Here is an 8,590-nt window from a genome sequence, read left to right as displayed (position 1 = left end):
CAGGCTCCTCCATCCATGGGATTTTCCAGTCAAGAGTACTGGAGTGGGGTGCCATTGCCTTCTCCGGAATGGATACCTATCAGGCCTCAACTTCAGGTATTCATCACAATCACCTGTTACACCTGTAGTCATTTATATTTCTGCTGCTGCTGCTAAGTCGCTTCAGTCGTGTCCGACTCTGTGCGACCCCATAGACGGCAGCCCACCAGGCTCCCCCGTCCCTGGGATTCTCCAGGCAAGAACACTGGAGTGGGTTGCCATTTCCTTCTCCAATGCATGAGAGTGAAAAGTGAAAGTGAAGTCGCTCAGTCGTGTCTGACTCTTAGTGACCTCATGGACTGCAGCCTACCAGGCTCCTCCATCCATGGGATTTTCCAGGCAAGAGTACTGGAGTGGGTTGCCATTGTCTTCTCCAGAATGGATACCTATCAGGCCTCAACTTCAGGCATTCATCACAATCATCTGTTACACCTGTAGTCATTTATATTTCTACTCAGTGGCAGCTACTCTTCATTTTTTGGAATATGGGAAGAGCCTCATTCAGAGTTCTTGGCATAACAAGGTTCTGGTTAACATCTAGCATTTTGTTAATGAGACAAGGAACAAAAAAGACCTTTTCCTGCGTCTCTATTTCTCACCCTACCTCTTCACGGAGGCCAAGTGGGAAGGAATCCAGAGATTATTATGCAGAGGGTAGAAGAGAAGATGAACCTGACACGAGCCATCTGGGCTCTGCTTTCCCCCATAGACTGCTGAGCCTGTTTCTTCCCATCTCTATTCTGAGAAAGTAAGAGTTTTATGGTTTCCATGGCAACCATCAACCTGGTCCATTTAACCAGCAGAACTTTCATTTCCCAGGTCAGGGACGACTGGGTCCTTTTCGTACATTCTCATACACAGTCAGGGCCATTGCCACAGCTACATCATAGGGTTTCCTCCTCAGCTGAATTATGGTCAGATTTTACCACCATTACCCCTGCCTTGAAGCTTCCCTGACCTGGATTTCATATCATTTCCTCCTGCCAAAGAAACGGTTGTTCCAGGTGGGGCTCTCTTTCCTTCAGCACCTGTGAATGCAGGCAACCATATCAGAGTCCCTTACTGTGCTGAGAGAGGATCTTCATTGCTGACAACATGTGCATTTTGTTCATTACTTTCTTACAAAACTTTTATGTTCTGATCCTCTTTTCTAATCATATCATTTTCCAGAGAATTGGGAAATCAGGTAATCTCTTTTCTCTCATCAATGAAAAAAAACACTCTAAAACATTGGTTCTTTGTACTTACAAAAAAAACATTAAAGGCACTATTTGTTGTGGGTCTTTGTTGCTCAAACCTCACATCTGGTATTCTGTTCCATTTGCCATGGAAATGGGAAGAACTCTGTGTAGCTATGGAAATGGTGATCTACTGTTTTCAGCTGTATTAACAGCCCATTCTGATATGAGTAACTGTAACAAGCCTGTAGCTCTTCCCTAGTGGCTCGGTGGTAAAGAACTTGCCTTCCAATGCAGGGGACATGGGTTTGATCCCTGGATTGGGAAGAACCCCTGGAGAAGGAAATGGCAACCCACTCCAGTATTCTTGCCTGGGAAATTCCCTTGATAGAGGAGCCTGACCCCATTCCATGGGGGTCACAAAAGAGTCGGATATGACCTGTGACTAAACAACAAAAAGAAGCCAGTAGTTTTCTAAATCAGTGGTCAAAGCTAAACCATCTTCCATTCGTTGTTTTATATAAAAAGACGCTTGCTCCTTGGAAGAAAAGCTATTACCAGCCTAGACAGCATATTAAAAAGCAGAGACATTACTTTGCTGACAAAGGTCCATCTAATCAAAGCTATGGTTTTTCCAGTAGTCATGTATGGATATGAGAGTTGGACCATAAAGAAAGCTGAGCGCCAAAGAATTGATGCTTTTGAACTGTGGTGTTGGAGAAGACTCTTGAGAGTCCCTTGGACTGCAAGGAGATCAAATCAGTCAAAGGAATGGTTTAGGTCAAACCTAAAGGAAATCAGTCCTAAATATTCATTGGAAGGACTGATGCTGAAGCTGAAGCTACAATACTTTGGCTACCTGATGTGAAGAACTGACTCATTTGAAAAGACCCTGATGCTGGGAAAGATTGAAGGCAGGAGGAGAAGGGGATGACAGAGGATGAGATGGTTGGATGGCATCACCGACTCGATGGACATGACTGAGCAAGCGCTGGAAGTTGGGAATAGACAGGGAAGCCTGGCGTGCTGCAGGCCATGGAGTCACAGAGTCAGACATGACTGAACAACTGAACTGAATTTAACTGATTAATAGGTATGACCTGTGTTTATCCTGGAACTCCCACTCAGCGAAGGGAGAGGATCTTTGCCATTTCCTGCATTACCTTCTGTAGGGACATGACTTGCCCTGGCCCTACCTAAAGCAGGTGCCCAGTGATTGCCGACCAAGATGCTGGCACTTTGGCTCTCCACTTGGTGCCTTCGTTTCTCTATAAATAGCATATGTGTCATATGACATGTCTTCCTCCTTTCTTTGGAGAAAAATGGTGAAGACAGTTCATAGTATGGCTTGAATCTTATTCTTATTTCATTAATTTAAAGAGTACAACTAAGTAGGTTTTAATATATTCACAAAGTTGTATTACACCAAATTCCAGGAAATTTTCATCTCTCTCAAAAGAAACTGTACCCACTATTATGCACTATCTGTCATTCCCCATTTCCCATCCTTCCTAGCCTCTGGAAATCACCATTTTACTTCCTTTCTCTATGGATATGTCTATTCTGGACATTTTGTAGACATGGAATCACATAATATGTAGATTTTTATGTATGACTCCTTTCACTTACCATGTTTTCAAGGTTCATCCATGTATTCAGTTCAGTTCAGTAGCTCAGTCGTGTCCAACTCTTTGCAACCTCAGGAATCACAGCACTCCAGGCTTCCCTGTCCATCACCAACTCCCAGAGTTCACTCAGACTCACTTCCATTGAGTCGGTGATGCCATCCAGCCATCTCATCTTCTGTCATCCTCTTCTCCTCCTGCCCCCAATCCCTCCCAGCATCAGAGTCTTTTCCAATGAGTCAGCTCTTCGCATGAGATGGCCAAAGTACTGGAGTTTCCATGTATCAATACTTCATTCTCTTTTATAGCTGAATAATACTCCACTATATGGATATACTACATTTAGTTTATCCATTCATCAGTTGATGGATATTTGAATTGTTTCCATGGTTCAGCTATTATGAATAATGCTTCTATGAACTCCTCTGTACAATTTTTGTGTGGACAGACATTTTCAGTCCTCCTGGGTATATACCCAGGAGTGGTATTGCTAGGTCATACAGTAGCTCCATGTTTAACTTTTTTAGGAACTGCCAAATTATTTCCTATTACATTATCAAATATTTAAAAAATTATAGCTATACATTTGAGTTTAGTGCACTTTATTGAATGCATGTTAAACTCTATTTGACAAAATTCTATGCAATGATGTTAGTTTAGAAAGAAAGGCACTTTCATGCTTTGCTAGTGATGATTTGTTGCAAATTATCTAGAAAGCAATATGGCTAGTTATCAAGAGCATTAATAATGTTCAAATACTTTATCCTAGGATTTCCACCTCTAAAATATGATGAAAGTTTACACACAAAGACACACCTTATATGAATGAAAACCTGGAGCACAGAAATGCACAATAGACTAACGCTTACAAGTATTATGATAAATCTGCATGGTATGATTTTTAAGAATCTGTCAAATATTAGTTTACCAAGTTTTTAGATGATGGAACATGTTTTGAGAATAAACAACATACAAAGTTATAATTCTGGAAGAAACACAATTTTATATTAAAATACTTAGGAAAAGAAAATAAATGATTATGGCAGAGTAATTATTGCTGCTGTACTGTGTCTAGATGTTGAAGTTATGGGTCATTAGGGTTTTTTTTAACTTCTTTATAATTTTTAGTGCACTCTATTAGTTTAATAATCTATAATAAAACCAATAAGTAAGTAAACAAAAAATTAACACCCAGTTTCTAGAATCCTCTATTTCCTGTTACCTTTTCTGCTAGACTCTTAAGCGTCTTCCAAGGTGCAAGTCAAAGGTCACCTCGTCTGTGGAAATCTTCCTAGAACCTTGGGAACAGTTAGTCACTCTCTCCTTTGTGTCTGTCAGCTCCTTGCATGGAGCTTTCCCCGTCAGATATCACAGCGACTCCACTGTTTGTTGCTCCCGCTAGACTGAGGCTAAGGAGCCATGATTTGCCATCTTGTCTCTGTGGTATCCAGGACAGCATATGGTACAAAATAGATACTTCATTCATCATTATTATGGATGTTAACTGGCTTAGTTCACTATCCCCTCATTCTCATGCTTGAGATACACATCCCGGGTGATAGTCCCAAGAAACCAAAGAGCTAGAAGCCATGAGGGCAAAGATATTTCTCAGCTCCATCAAGGATTGACTTGATGTTTTCCTGCTCGTGGTCACATGATCCTTCAAGGTGAGTGTCATTTCTGTCCCTGGCAGAAGAAATACCATCTTCTGAAACAGAATGAATAATTTGTGGCTGATTTCTGCTACAGCTGAACTCTGGTCTTTTCTATAGTGAATGGATTAGACTGCCCTAAGTAAAATTAGTCAAAAACTTTTAGGTGAAAACATCATCATGTCTTAGGTCTCCTCTCTGGCAATCTTAAGATCTAGTCCTGAGAGTAGCCTTTTTGGATTCAGGTCTGTAAAGTAGATGGGCCTAGATTTTCTTACTCCACGAATACCCAGTAAGAAACTTTCTCACATGTGTTATGCTAATGAGTTAGTTACAAAATGCATTAGCTATGTGGCAAAATGAGATCCAAAGTTAGATGATATTCAAGGCTGTTTTTTCTCCTAAAAGTGAAAACCAGGTAAAAAAAATGAGATAAAATATACACAATACTGAATGACACGAGACCAAAGTGAATGATCTTATATCCAAAGAGGTGAGCTCTTATTCTATGCCTGTGTACAACCCAATGACAGTGAATTCTCTTTTCCCTTTGTGAAGGTTAATTTCATATGTCAGCTTGGCTAGGTCATAGTATTCAGATACTTGGTTAAACATTATTCTAGAAGCTTCTGTGAAGGTATTTTTTTAGTGAGATTAACACTTTAATCTTTATGTGGTGTATACACACACACACACACACACACACAATGGAATACTACTCAGCCATACAAAAGAATGAAATTTTGCTATTTGCAGCAACACAGATGGACTTGGAGAGCATTATGTTAAGTGATATAAGACAGAGAAAGACAAATGCTGTATGATATCATTTATATGTGGAATCTAAAAAATGCAGCAAACCAGTGAATATAACAAAAAAGAAGCAGACTCACAGATTTAGAGAATAAACTGGTAGTTGCCAGTGGGGAGAGGCAATATAGGGGTAGAGGATTAAAAGGTATAAACTATTAAGTATAAAATAAGCTGCAAGGATCTATTGTACAATACAGGGAACACAGCAAATATTTTATAATGAGTATAAATGGAAATGTTGAGTTTCAAGCCAGCTTTTTTTACTCTCCTCTTTTACCCTCATCAAGAGGCTCTTTAGTTCCTTTTCACTTTCTTCCATTAGAGTGGTATCATCTACATAGAAAATTCTAAAAGAGATGGGGATATCAGACCACCTTACCTGTCTACTGAGAAACCTGTATGCAGGTCAAGACGCAATAGAACCGGACTTGGAACGACTGACTGGTTCCAAACTGAGAAAGTAGTACGTCCAGTCTGTATACTGTCAGCCTGCTTACTTAACTTATGTGTAGAGAACATCATATGAAATGCTGGGCTGGATGAATCACAAGCTGGAATCAAGATTGCTGGGAGAAGTAGCAACAACCTCAGCTATAACCTGTAACATATATATGTTATGTTAATTGAAGTATACCTTCAATTAAAAAAATTAAGGAAAGTATTAAAGAAATGTAAATCTTGAATAACCTTCCACAGATTACCTTCCGCAGCATAGGTGGCTCTCATCTAATCAGATGAAGGCCTTAATAGGAAAATACTGATGTTCCCAAGAAAGAAGGAATTCTGCCTGCAGACTGCTTTTAGACTCAAATTGCAATTCCTCCCCGAGTCTCCAGTCTGCCAGCCTACCCTGCAGATTTTGGACTTGCCAGGCCTCCAAATCATGTGAGCTGATTTCTTAAAATAAATCTCTATATATACACACATGCTGTTCCTTCTGTTTCTCTGGATAGCCCTGTCTAATACACCTTACTACAGCTGAATTGTTAGTCAAGTGAAACCCCTACTATTGTGGTGTCCTACTATTGGGAAATAAATTTAAGAAAGTTGTGTAAAATAATTTCACGCTGTGGATGAAAGGAGAGTACAATCCTTAATTATTAATAAGGACATTGACCTCTTCAAGAATGCAAAGCTCTTTTCCCGAGGATCCGGGATTCCTTTAGTAGAGAATACTATTTGGAAGCCAAGACCTGGTGCTGGGTGTGGTCATTTCCATTGGTATGAATGGAATTCATACCATTTGCTACACCCAAGCCCTTTCAGGGAAGAGAATTAGAAAATTTATATATAAACATATGTTTACAATTATGTTTATTTATCTATCTATATATTTTGAAGACCATGTGTTCACATTAATATCTCCAATTCTAATCCAACAAAACAGGATTTATTCTAATTTTCTCCCTTTCCATGTTTGTAGCTCCCTTCTCTGAGAGTGAGAAACTTGACTCCCATTATCCCTAATGTAAACACTTATTTGATCAAGTCTCCTCATCCTGTCCAGGTTCTCACACCCTGCTTTGGGCTACAGCAGCTGCTGTTTACACCTTTGTCAAATGCCTACCTTTCTTGGCCCCTTAAAATGGCTTTTGAACTGAACTGTTCAGAAAAGAAAGGGAAGGTAGATAGATGGTGGGAAGCTGCTATATTGCTTAGGGAGCTCAGCTCAGTGTTCTGTGGTGACCTACAGGGGTGGGATGAGGGCATGGGAGGGAGGTCCAAGAGGAAGGGGGTATATGTATACATACAGCTGATTCATTCTGTGGTATAGCAGAAACTAGCACAACATTGTAAAGCAATTATACTCCAGTAAAAAATAATAAATGTGGAAAAAAAGGAAGAGAAATGAAAGAGGAAGTGAAAAATAGTAGCCAATTTTTGTTCAAAGTGCATCATGGGCAAAGGATTATGCTAGGTGCTGTTTGGGATACAAACAATAATAGTAATAAAATGCATCAGAGCTTATAGATTTAGCAGTCAGCTGGACTAGGTTATACTCCAATATCAAGCGGCTCCTATGTCTCAGAGGCTTAAGACCACAAAGGTCTATTTCTCACTCACATTTTGTGTCCTTCATGTCTCTGTTCTATTTTGTCTTTATTCCAGGACGAGGCTAAAGGAGCAAACCATTCCTGAGATGTGCTAATCTGGAGATGGTCTTGCAGTAGAGGAAATAGCAAGATGTTTGGAACCACATGATGGGTCTTAAAGTTTCTGATTGGAAGTGGTCTTTGTCATTTCTGCTCACATTTCACTGACCAATGCAAGTTATAAGACCAGACTTGGCATTATTCAGGCAAAGAGGTACAAACCTTCTACAGAGAGAGGAAGTGAATATTTGAAAAATATAATGCAATAAACCACATTTGGATCTGTGGATCTATACCCTTAACTAGCAGGCACAATATAACACAGGAAAATGCCTGTGTTTGACCCCGTTTGACCCCGTTTTGCATTAAGTTGGGTTGGAAAAAGATAACAAACTGAAAGGTATAGCCCTTATGTGATCAAGATATTTTGTGATCTTGAAGAAAAAACGATTTCAGGTGAAAGTGAGAAATAGATAAAACTGGCAATAAAGACTCTTGCCTGGGTAGGATAAACAGAGGACCTAAGAAAAGCAGCATGTTCTTCAAGATCTGGAGAAGGAACATAATACGTAACATTCCTGAGGAGGCTGGTGTTCAGGTTAATAATCTAGGTTTGCACTCTCCTCTCACCCACAGCTCTAAAGGGTTCTGTGGAGCTTTATCAGATTCATTTCCCAGCAGGGGAGTTCCAGAGGAGTGTTTCTTGCGCTAACAATTTGTTCATAACAGGGGAAGAAAGAACCCACTATCACTGGACTGGATGTCTGGGTACAATAAAAATTATATTTCAGAGTTTCCCCATTTAATGTTTGAAAAATGGTATCTCAGTGTAGTTTTAATTCTGATTTCACTTATTATGAGTAAGAATGAGTGTCTCTTATGTTTTATGCCTCTACTTCCATTTCAGGGCTTCTCTGGTGGCTCAGATGGTAAAGAATCCACATGCAATGCAGGAGACCAGGGTTTGATCCCTGGGTGGGGAAGACCCCTGGAGAAGGAAATGGCAACCCACTCCAGTATTCTTGCCTGGAGAATCCCATGGACAGAGGAGCCTGGTAGGTTATAGTCCATGGGGTTGCAAAAGAGTCAGATACGACTAAGTGACTAACACACACACACTTCCATTTCAGTGGGTGTTATTTTATTCATTTGTTGTTGGTGTTCAGTTGCTCAGTCATGTCTGACTCTTT

General features: G+C 40.1%; 1 long non-coding RNA gene across 1 annotated transcript; it reads left to right on the top strand.

The window, feature by feature from the left end:
- Positions 1-6,069: 6,069 nt before the first annotated feature.
- On the top strand, positions 6,070-7,687 carry LOC129657509 (uncharacterized). The gene is made up of 2 exons (XR_008716779.1): positions 6,070-6,192; positions 7,417-7,687. It is a non-coding gene; the product is annotated as an uncharacterized LOC129657509 (long non-coding RNA).
- Positions 7,688-8,590: the final 903 nt, after the last annotated feature.

The sequence above is a fragment of the Bubalus kerabau genome, chromosome 7 (genome assembly GCF_029407905.1).
Source record: "Bubalus kerabau isolate K-KA32 ecotype Philippines breed swamp buffalo chromosome 7, PCC_UOA_SB_1v2, whole genome shotgun sequence".
Taxonomy (NCBI): Eukaryota; Metazoa; Chordata; class Mammalia; order Artiodactyla; family Bovidae; genus Bubalus; species Bubalus kerabau.
This window is presented reverse-complemented; position numbering and strand designations above follow the sequence as displayed.